Genomic DNA, 12,069 nt, shown 5'->3' with positions numbered 1-12,069 from the left:
ACATAAATATTATAAATACGTACAGAATGAAAAAGTGCTTTCCTTTCCTTGGCTTACATATAGTTTTGCATTTTTCTTCCCTTTAATAGGCAACAAAACATTGACTGGGTTGTTATAGGTTTTTTCGGGCTATGTGACCATGGTCTAGAGGCATTCTCTCATGACGTTTTGCCTGCATCTATGGCAAGCATCCTCAGAGGTAGTGAGATCTGTTGGAACTAGGAAAAAGGGTTTATATATCTGTGGAATAACCAGGGTGGGACAAAGGACTCTTGTCTGCTGGAGCTAGGTGTGAATGTTTCAACTTGATTAGCATATAATGACCTGACAGTGACTGGAGCAAACTTTTGTTGAGAGATGATTTCTTTTTGTTTTGATATGAAAAACAATTTGCATTTTCTAAACTAATGATATCTTTTTCTCCACTTTCTCATGTCAAAATTGACAAAAAGGTTCCAATTCTTATGAAAAGGTATCTAATCATTTGTTGATTAGCAAAGTTTTTAATTTATCCATTTCTATGAACTCCAGCATCTCCACCATCCATCTTCCCTCATTGGTACCTCTATATTTTGGTATCTAATCGTCTTTCCACCCTTGCCATGCACTGCAACGTCTGCTCATGGATCACTGCGCCATCATTGCACACTTCTCAAGTTTTGGAAGAAACATAAAGACTGAGACATATTGAGCAGGAGTCTCCAAACTAAGGTCCACGGGCTGGATGTGGCCCTCCAATGGTCATTTACTTGCCCCCACCCTAAACCTTAGACTTAGGGTTGCCCTGAGTCTGAAATGATTAAAGGCAGACAACAACAACAATCCTTACTATCTTGACTCTCTCATCAACTCAAAGCAGGTCCACACTTCCCATTGAAATACTGGTAAGTTTATGTTGGTTAAAATTGTTCTTTATTTCAAAAATTGTATTGATTTTCCTGTTGGATTGCATTACAAATAAAACATGTGCAGCGTACTTTTTTTTTTTTTTTGCAAACTATAGTCTGTTCCCCCAACAATTTAAAGGACCATTTACTGGCCCTCGGCCTAAAACGTTGTGTAAAGTTACACAATGACTATATTGTAGAAGCTCATCCAAGGTTCCTTCCTGGGTTCCTTCTGTGGTTCCTTGGTTTCTTCCTCCCTCCCTTCCTCCCTTCCTCCCTCCCTCTCTTTCTCCTATCCTTCTTTCCTCCCGTCCTCCTTCCTTCCTTTCTATCTCCTTTCTTTCCTTCCTTCTTTCCTTCCTTTCATCCTCCCTTTCTGCCTTTCTTTCTTTCTTTCTTTCTTTCTTTCTTTCTTTCTTTCTTTCTTTCTTTCTTTCGTCTTTCCTCCCTCCCTTTGTCCCTTCCTTTCTTCATTCCGTCCTCCTTCCTCCCCCTTTCTTTCTCCTATCCTTCCTTCCATCCTTCCTTTCATCCTTCCTCCCTTTCCCCTTCCTTTCTTTCATCCTTCCTCCCTTCCTGCCTTCCTTCCTTTCTTTCTTCCATCCTCCTTCCCTTCCTCCCTTTGTTCCTTCCTTCCTTCTTTCCTCCCATCCTCCCTCCCTGCCTTCCTTTCATCCTTCCTTTTTTCCTCCCTTCCTGGGTTTCTTTCTTTCTTTCTTTCTTTCTTTCTTTCTTTCTTTCTTCCATCCTCCCTTTGTTCCTTCCTTCCTTCCTACCTCCCTCCCTCTCTTTCATTCTCCTCTCCTTCCTTTTTTCCTCCCATCCTTCCTACCTTCCTCCCTCTCTCTCTCTTTCTCCTATCCTTCTTGCCTGCCTGCCTGCCTGCCTCCCTCCCTCCCTCCCTATCTTTTTCCTATCCTTCTTTCCTTCCATCTTCCGTCCTTACTTTCTTTTTCGCTTCCTTCCTTCCTTTCATCCCCCTTTCCGCCTGCCTGCCTTCCTTCCTTGCTTCCATCTTTCACCCCTCCCTTTGATCCTTCCTTCCTTCATTCTGTCCTCCCTCCCTCTTTCTTTCTCCCTTCCTTCCTTCCTTTCATCCTTCCTCTCTCCCTTCCTTCCTTCCTTCCTTCCTTCCTTCCTTTCACCCTTCCTCCTTCCCTTCCTGCCTTTCTTTCTTTCTTCCATCCTCCTTCCCTTCCTCCCTCCCTTTGTTTCTTCCTTCCTCCCATCCTTCCTCCCTTCCTTTCATCCTTCCTTTCTTCCTCCCTCCCTTCCTGCCTTTCTTTTCTTTTCTTTTCTTTTCCTTCTTTCTTTGTTTCTTCCATCCCTCCTCCCTCCCTTTGTTCTTTCCTTCCTTCCTTCCTTCCTTCCTTCCTTCTTCCCATCCTTCCTTTCATCCTTCTTCCCTTCCTGACTCCCTCCCTCCCTCTAGCTTTCTCCTATCCTTCCTTCCTTGCTGCTTTCCTTCCTTCCTCCCTCCCTTCCTTCCCTCCTTCCTTCCTTCCTTCCTTCCTTCCTTCCTTCCTTCCTTTTCCTTCCTTCCTTCCTTCCTTCCATCCTCCCTCCCTCCCTCCCTTTGTTCCTTCCTTCCTTTGTTCTACCCCTCCTCCCCTTCCTTTATTTCTTCTGTACATTTTTTCTAGTTGATAATTTTCGTTAATCCACCAGTGTTCACGCCAATCTTTGGAATCATCCCATTGACTTGAGTTGAACTTACTCTTAAGTAACACCTGAACCCACTTCCTAGTTTCATCTAGAACAAACCCAATGAGAATTAGATACGCAACTGCTTGAGTACAACCTCAGTGAGGAAAACATATGCATTTAGTGCGAATAACACAGTATCATAGCTACCGATTTTGTTCCAATCTGGAGTAAAATTATGGCTAGACAGGAAAGGGAAAAATCCCAACCCTATTTGGTTCTGGGAAGTCACTACAAAGAGGAAATGATACTGACTGATATAGTTTGCAAATTGTGCAAATGGCAAAGGGTGGAAAGCTTCCGCCCTTCACACACACAATCCTAGTTAAATGTGTGGAAATGGGGGAATCCCGGGACATCTATGAGTTTGGGTTCAGAAGAAGAATGGATGTCAAGTGCATTTCCCAACACGGAGACTTAAAGAAAATGAAAATAAAATAAAATGAAAATAATTGCTTCAGGGACCCCCTGAGTTAAAACACACAGGTGTTTCAAGGGGAACATAAACATTTTTTTCCTAAATGAGGCGTTGAGGGCTGGGAGAAGGGCAGTAAAATTAGTGGAATTACTGCCTGATTTTAACCAGATGATTGCTTCCCTCGGACACCAGCTCGGTTTCATTAGGGATTCTTAATTTACAAGGCATTTGCTGCATTCCAGTGGAACTGGGAAATTCCCGGGGGTCTTCAAGAATGCCCACTCCATAGCTTTAATGGCAAGCAGAAATGCCCAGCTACAGGTTGCGCAGCTGAAAAGGGGAAGGAGGCGGGAGAGAGAGGGAGAAATCAGTCTTTATTTCATTAAGACCAAGTCAAAGGTAGTTTTCTATCAACTGGAGAATAAAAAGAACTCTTCGGATCATGGATAAGACCAAAAGAAGAGTCCCAAAAAGGTCCTGCATGAGTGAAGTTGCTCATTTTTGAAATCATGTTTCCAAAACCCAATGTAAATCTCACTTTATGTTCCTTGGGACATATGGTTGGTTTTTTTTCTGACTCCAGAAAAATCTTGATTTATGCCATCCATGACATCACAACTGCTGACTTAAAAAGATCGCAAGGCCTTGATTGGCGTGTTCCGGCTCTGAATATGACCTTCATTAGGAGACCATGATGTCATTGTTGCGCTCTCATGAAAACCTGCTGCGCCATCACCCTTCGACTCGAGTGACCGTGCCCCATATAAATTTGCCGACATTTTTATAGAGGCAGCTCCACAACCATGCCATGGGAAAAGGAGCTTCAATGTGGCGTTGACCTTTGGAACTCGGTAAGACTTTCAAGGATATAAGGCTTCACCTCGCGTCGTCTGGCAATAATGAGCAACGTGCTCCTTCTCTCTCTCTTAGTGTGTCTCTCTTACCTTCTTTCCCTTTTCAGGAGGAGCACTCAGCTCTCTGACATTTCACTGATTCGTGCCACTTATTCCTGCCATACTCTAAAATGCCCCCCTTTTTGTTACCATTATTGTTGTTGAGGTCATTGGGCTAAGAGGCAAAGTTAACAAAAGAAAGGGCAGGCATTTCCTTCGACTTCTGCAGAAGCAAAATGCTCTTTAGAATGGCACGGGTCTCATTAACAGCAGTTCCCAAAGACGTTTGATTCTACTGTTCTGTATATAACGTTTTGACTTGTCCATTTTTATCCATAGGAAATTGATTCTGATGCTTTTCTGGTTTTTTTTTTTCAAAAAAACACTGTTGTTGTTGTTGTTGTTGTTCATTCGTTCAGTCGTCTCCGACTCTTCGTGACCTCATGGACCAGCCCACGCCAGAGCTCCCTGTCGGCCGTCACCACCCCCAGCTCCTTCAAGGTCAGTCCAGTCACTTCAAGGATGCCATCCATCCATCTTGCCCTTGGTCGGCCCATCTTCCTTTTGCCTTCCACTTTCCCCAGCATAATTGTCTTCTCTAGGCTTTGCTGTCTCCTCATGATGTGGCCAAAGTACCTCAACATTGTCTCTAGTATCCTTCCCTCCAGTGAGCAGCCGGGCTTTATTTCCTGGAGGATGGACTGGTTGGATCTTCTCGAAAAAACACTAGACTTGTGCAATTTGCCCAAAAAACATGCTGTTTTGGGTTCCATTGTCAGCTGGCCCTTCATTCCATTCACCAGGAAGTTACTCGAATTGGGAGGGCTGTTGCCCTTTAAAAAAAAAAAAAGCAAAGATTCAACCCACTGGCTACATTGAGTCCCCTGTGGTGCAAAGTGTTAAACCCTCCTGCCGAATGGTCTGCAGTTCAAATCTGGGAAGAGTGCAGATGAGCTCCCTCTGTCAGTTCCAGCTCCCCATGCAGGGACATGAAAGAAGCCTCATAGAATCATAGAATCAAAGATTTGGAAGAGACCTCATGGGCCATCCAGTCCAACCCCCTGCCAAGAAGCAGGAATATTCCATTCAAATCATCCCCGACAGATGGCCATCCAGCCTCTGTTTAAAAGCTTCCAAAGAAAGAACCTCCACCACACTCTGGGGCAGAGAGTTCCACTGCTGAACGACTCTCACAGTCAGGAAGTTCTTCCTCATGTTCAGATGGAATTTCCTCTCTTGAAGTTTGAAGCCATTGTTCCGCGTCCTAGTCTCCAAGGAAGCAGAAAACAAGCTTGCTCCCTCCTCCCTGTGGCTTCCTCTCACATATTTATACATGGCTATCATATCTCCTCTCAGTATTCTCTTCTTCAGGCTAAACATGCCCAGCTCCTTAAGCTGCTCCTCATAGGGCTTGTTCTCCAGACCCTTAATCATTTTAGTCGTCCTCCTCTGGACACATTCCAGCTTGTCAATATCTCTCTTCAATTGTGGTGCCCAGAATTGGACACAATATTCCAGGTGTGATCTTACCAAAGCGGAATAGAGGGGTAGCATTACTTCCCAAATCTAGATACTATGCTCCTATTGATGCAGGCCAAAATCCCATTGGCTTTTTTTGCTGCCACATCACATTGTTGGCTCATGTTTAACTTGTTGTCCATGAGGACTCCAAGATCTTTTTCACACGTACTGCTCTTGAGCCAGGCATTGTCCCCCATAAGGATGGTAAACATCAAACATTTAGGCATCCTCTTGGCAACATCCTTACAGGTGTCCCATTCTCTCACACCAGAGTTTCTCCTGTAGTTTCTCAAGTTTCTCCTGACATAAAAAATTGGAAGATTTAAAGGCTCAGTCCTTGGTCATTTGCAAGCCTATCTACATGAAACCTACCTCAGTTTTAGACCTTATTACAACTGCAGGCCTGCCAAGTTTCAAGACAATTCACCAATCTACTGATTTTTAGAATTATTTTAAGTTTTAACCATAACATTTTTTAAAATAAGACAAACCGCAAGAGAGGGTTCTGGGAATTGCCGGTTGTGTTCATTCTCAGACAGTCAGAGCATGGACACAACCAGGCTTTTTATTGGCTGAGAAACAGAGAAAGAAAAGATTTCAACTCCCATCATGCTTCAAGAGAAACTGGTCAATGTCCACCCTATGCAAGTTCTATTGGCAAAGTCAGTTCCCAACAGGGCCCTCTCTAAGGAAGGAGTCTAGGAAAACTTTCCAAAATAATGGAGAAACTCTGCTGCTGCCCGGGAGGGAGAGAAAAATGCTGGCCTGCAATAATCCCATCTTCTCCAGGAGCCCTGCCAGACCTCTTCCTCGCGTGTATTGCACTTAGCTTTATCCGCTGCATTAATGAATAAAATCTGGCTTTCTCAATCCATTTTGCTGAACTTTTTGGTTCTCTCCTAAGGTTAAGGTAAAGGTTTTCCCCTGACATTAAGTCCAGTCATGTCCGACTCTGGGAGTTGGTGCTGTACAGTTTGCACGAACCAATTGTACAGGTGTGGATGATTATGGAGGGAATTAATCTCAGGCCTCAATTGTGTATAAGAATATATTATAGAGGAGGCCAATTATTACTTGTAAATTAAGGTAACTGCCACCAACGTGAGGTATTTGAGGTACCACCGATGAGATCTGGCTTTACAGACGCAGATTAATTGAGATGAGACGGTCTTCAACAAAAGATAAGTTTATTGAGTACAAAGCATATGGTTGCAGGCTGTTAACTAACTTATAGAACTTTGAATATCACTTGGTTTGTTATACAGTCCACTCTTCCAAATAACACAGCTCATGGCTAACTTTTACTGAGGTGAAGCTCTTTAGTTAACAATGTTTCCTACTATGAATAGCCTTCCAATTTGATCTTTCCTTGATCAAATCCCTGATCTCTAGTCCTTCCTTGACTAGGGATCTTAACAAGCTTCCTTTAGTCTTCCTTGACTAAAGAAACTGGCCAGGTTTCTCTCTTCAACCCTTCTAGACTGAAAAACCTCCAGCTGCTCACGCACACCTCTTTCCCAGACTTTTTCAAGCCTCCACACATACTCTGCCCCTTTTCCAAAGACGCACATAACCCTTCCTGCTTGGCTCCGCCCACTTCTCACTCTCCTGAGCTAGCCTGCCCGGTCTCCTTGGCAACGCTCACTGTGGATTCAAACCAGATAACTCTCGTTTTAGCTACTGTTACAAACACAAATATATACTCTAACAGTTAAACACATACATAGTATCAGTGACTTCTACACAGTGCTCATCTCCATTTCTAAGCCGAAAAGCCGCCATTGTCCATAGACACCTCCATAATGTGGCCACTGGCATGACTGCATGGAGTGCTGTTACCTTCCTACAGGAACGGTACCTATTGATCTACTAACATTAGCATGTTTTTAACTGCTAGGTCGGCAGAAGCTGAGGCTAACAGGGGGAGCTCACACCGCTCCCTGCATTCAAACCTGTGACCTTTCAGTCAACAAGTTAACTCACTGCATCTCTGTGGTTCCCTCCTACCCAATCTGTTTTCAAAGACTATAAAAAATGGGACACCCAATACTACAAACAATTTTTGTTCAGACTGATTCAAGCTCAAGTCTAGAAAACACTTCGATCTGGTTATTGGTTGCTGGCTCCTGATTTCTTGATCCATCCACAATTCTGAATGGATTGGATTCGATACTAAGTGAAGCATCTGCTGAACAAACATTAGCAAAGGAAAAATAAACACATTTTGCTATCTTAAACTGGAATAGCTCATTCTCTTGCTGAAAGAAAATATACTGCAATATAATTATGAATGGAGTATGGTACGTAGGTATTTTGGTGGCCAGAACATTCCTACTCATGTTAGGAAGCACTCCAAACATTTGACCACACTTCTGTGCAATGGCCAGTAGTGACCCTTTAGCCAAAAGTATGTTCAGGCAGATGGGGAATGAGATTGCAGAGGTTTCATTTCCAGAAAGCAGGGGGGACCCACAAACCTGGATGAGCTAATGTTGTTCCAGATGCATTATCTCATAATCTTCAGGAAGACAATATTCAGAGGATAGGAATATAGAATATTCCCTTTGGCACACACAGAAAAGATATAAAAGTTACACTTAATCTCTCCCAACGCTGAGATTCTTTCCTCTCAAAACCTCAAAAAATAACTTTGCCCAAGTCAAAGCAATATAAGCAAATTGAGCTCCCAACTTCTTTAAGGCGCTGGAAATTGGAGACAAATTGTAGGATTACGTTCATGACTTCCTCAGAAGGAAATGGCCCCAGATCGAAAGCATGATGTAAGGTATTCATATCCCGCAAATATTCTGCCTGAAGAAAGTGCAGTCAAAATGAAACTAGGAGCTCATTTATTTTTATGCATTGTTAAAACATAACCTCCTGTGGTCTGGATCATATATGGGAAGACGAGGGACACAGCTGTTGGTACGCTGGTCCTTAATAGGGATGTCAGTGAAGTTTCTAATTTCCTGGATTGGCATACAAACCTTGGCAATTCATAAGGCTCTTCAGTCAAAGGTCTGTTCAAAGCAGTTGGGAACCCTGGGAAAATAAGATTTTGTTCAGGGTCCACAGCCTAGAGGAATTCACCATGCCAATATCCCTGCATACACCAAATGAGACTTTCCTGCTGTTGTTTCTCTTGCTACTGCTATATAGGACTTTTTCCTTCCTGTTTCTACTAAGATAAGCTATAGCAAATCAAGGTTAGGGTTGAAATTAATATTCTAATCCATGAATACAGAGCCATTGAAGGTCCAAACTACCCACCAGCCTCATTCTCCTTCCTCCACACCCTTCATTTTCAGTTTCCACTAAGACCCACTTGGTTTGGGAAAGTGGATTCAAAGCTTTTAAAATGTTGGGTTTTAGGCAGTCCTCTACACATACTTGAATCTTATTTCGACACTAGAAATCATCAAAGACACAATAAGTTTTTGGACAGAGATCCCATCTACACTGCCATATAATCCAGGTCCCATGTCCATCTGATCTGCCTTGAACTGGATTATATGGCAGTGTGTTGTTGTTCAATCGTTCAGTCGTCTCCGACTCTCCGTGACCTCATGGACCAGTCCACGCCAGAGCTCCCTGTCGACCATAACCAGCCCCAGCTCCTTCAAGGTCAGTCCAGTCACTTCAAGGATGCCATCCATCCATCTTGCCCTTGGTCAGCCCCTCTTCCTTTTGCCTTCCACTTTCCCCAGCATAATTGTCTTCTCTAGGCTTTGCTGTTTCCTCATGATGTGGCCAAAGTACTTCAACTTTGTCTCTAGTATCTTTCCCTCCAGTGAGCAGTCAGGCTTTATTTCCTGGAGGATGGACTGGTTGGATCTTCTCGCAGTCCAAGGCACTCTCAGAACTTTCCTCCAACACCACAGCTCAAAAGCATCTCTCTTCCTTTGCTCAGCCTTCCCTAAGGTCCAGCTCTCACATCCGTAGGTTACTACAGGGAATACCATGGCTTTGACTAGGTGGATCTTTGTTGCCAGTCTGATGTCTCTACTCTTTACTATTTTATCGAGACTGGGCATTGCTCTCCTCCCAAGAAGTAAGCGTCTTCTGATTTCCTGGCCACAGTCTGTATCTGCAGTAATCTTTGCGCCTAGAAATACAAAGTCTGTCACGGCCTCCACGTTTTCTCCCTCTATTTCCCATGGCATATGGCAGAGTAGACTCATATAATCTAGTTCAAAGCAGATAATTTGGATACAGCAACTGTATTATATTAGTGAGGCTTTGATATATCAAGGATAGAAAGCTAATAAGGCTTAAAAACCAAAAACAAATCCCTCTGTCTCAGAGGAAGCCAGTGGGAAATGTCCTATGGTAAAACCATGCAAAGAACCCTCTCTCATACTTATATAGACGATCCCTCATTGGCCGAGTAGGATAGTCTTCCAGGATCAGTATTCTGGTGGATCCATAAGTGACTGTGAAGCCCTATTCTTGACCTGCATCTTCTCCCGCAGTGAGGGCATTGGTTTCCAGGTGGAAGGCAGTCTTGGTCAGGGTTGGACCAACCCACCAAGAAAATCCAACAAATGCTACGTTCAGCAAAGGACAAGAGGGATCCTCTCACTTCTGCAGGAGTCTACCTTGTACCATGCAGCTGTGGACAAGTCTACATAGAGACCACTAAACGCAGCAGCATCACCCAAACACGAATCAAGGAACATGAAAGGCACTGCAGATTACTTCAACCAGAAAAATCAGCCATAGCAGAGCACCTGATGAACCAACCTGGACACAGAATAGTATTTGAAAACACAGAAATGCTGGACCACTCCAACAACCACTATGTCAGACTACACAGAGAAGCCATTGAAATATTATTATTATTATTATTATTATTATTATTAACTTTATTTATACCCCGCTGGCATCTCCCGTAGGACTCGATGCGGCTTACAACGGCTAAGGCCTCAAACACAATACAACAATACAACACTAAGCAAATTAAAAACTGTAAGCAATACCAAACAACAGATAATAGACACTACATCAGGACACTATTAAAACTGGGCCAGGCCGAAGTGATGGGTACAAAATTAAAAGTGCTGATGTGACAGGGATAGGTGGGAATTATAGGGTAGTGCAATATGCGGTGTGCAACAATCTTAAATCTAATAAAGTGCTTCTGGGACTTGTTGTTGGGGATTCCTACTCTGGAAAGGCACAACGGAACAGCCAAGTCTTCAAGTTCTTTCTGAAAGCTGCCAATGTAGGGGCCTGTCTAAGGTCTTTTGGGAGGGCGTTCCAGAGTCGGGGGGCCACCACAGAAAAGGCCCTGTCTCGCATCCCCACCAAACGCGCCTGTGACGCAGGTGGAATCACGAGCAGGGCCTCTCCAGATGAGCGAAGTGAACGTGTGAGTTCATAGATGGAGATACGGTCACGAAGGTAGGGTGGTCCCAAACTGTTTAGGGCTTTGTAGGTAAGCACCTGCACCTTGAATTGGGCTCAGAAGATAAACGGCAGCCAGTGGAGCTCCTTGAACAGGAGGGTTGACCTCTCTCTGTAAGGGGCCCCAGTTACCATCCTGGCTGCAGCCCGTTGGACCCGTTGGAATTTCCGAGCCGTTTTCAAGGGCAGCCCCACGTAGAGCGCATTACAGTAATCCAATCTAGAGGTGACCAAGGCATGGACCACACTGGCCAGATCAGCCTACGCGAGGTACGGTCGCAGTTGGCGCACGAGTCTTAATTGTGCAAAAGCCCTCCCGGACACCGGCGACGCCTGAGCCTCAAGTGTGAGCGATGAATCCAGGAGGACTCCCAAACTGCGGACCTGTGGCTTCAGGGGGAGTGTAACCCCGTCCAACACAGGTTTCCACCCTATACCCTGATCTGGTTTACGATCGACCAGGAGGACCTCTGTCTTGTCAGGATTGATCTTCAGCTTGTTCCTCCTCATCCAGATAGCCACAGCGGCCAGGCACTCATCCAGCACCCGAGAGGCCTCCTTGGAATTGGGTGGAAAAGAGTAGTAGAGTTGTGTGTCATCTGCATAGAGATGGCACCTAACTCCAAAACTCCGGATGACCTCTCCCAGCAGTTTCATGTAGATGTTAAAAAGCATAGGAGACAGAATAGAGCCTTGCGGGACCCCACAATACACAAGCATGTGGACAATTTCAACAGAAAGGGGGAAGCCATGAAAATGAACAAAATCTGGCTACCAGTATTTTTAAAAAGTCTAAAATTACAACAGCACAACAACAGAGAGGAAACAAACAAGGACATCTAATCAACAAAAGTTTGCTCCAGGCTCTGTCAGACCATTATATGCGAATCAAGGTGGTCAGTTGAAACATTCACACCTAGCTCCAGCAGACAAGAGCCCTTTGTTCCACCCTGTTCATTCCACAGATATATAAACTCTTTTTCCTAATTCCAACAGACCTCACTACCTCTGAAGATGCTTGCCATAGATGCAGGCAAAACGTCAGGAGAGAATGCCTCTAGACCATGGCCATATAGCCCGAAAAAACCTACAACAACCCACTGCTGCAAGAAGTTAGAGCTAGAGGCAAGGAAAGGGGGTTACCGCTATTGTTCTGGAGTTGTCAGATGGATAAAGTGGAATCCTACGGGAAACACACACACATACATGTGCACACGAGGGGAGAGAATTTCTCCCCAAA

The sequence above is a fragment of the Anolis sagrei genome, chromosome 9, assembly GCF_037176765.1.
Source record: "Anolis sagrei isolate rAnoSag1 chromosome 9, rAnoSag1.mat, whole genome shotgun sequence".
NCBI lineage: Eukaryota > Metazoa > Chordata > Lepidosauria > Squamata > Dactyloidae > Anolis > Anolis sagrei.
The sequence above is the reverse complement of the archived record's forward strand: the minus strand, read 5'-3'. Positions refer to the sequence as shown.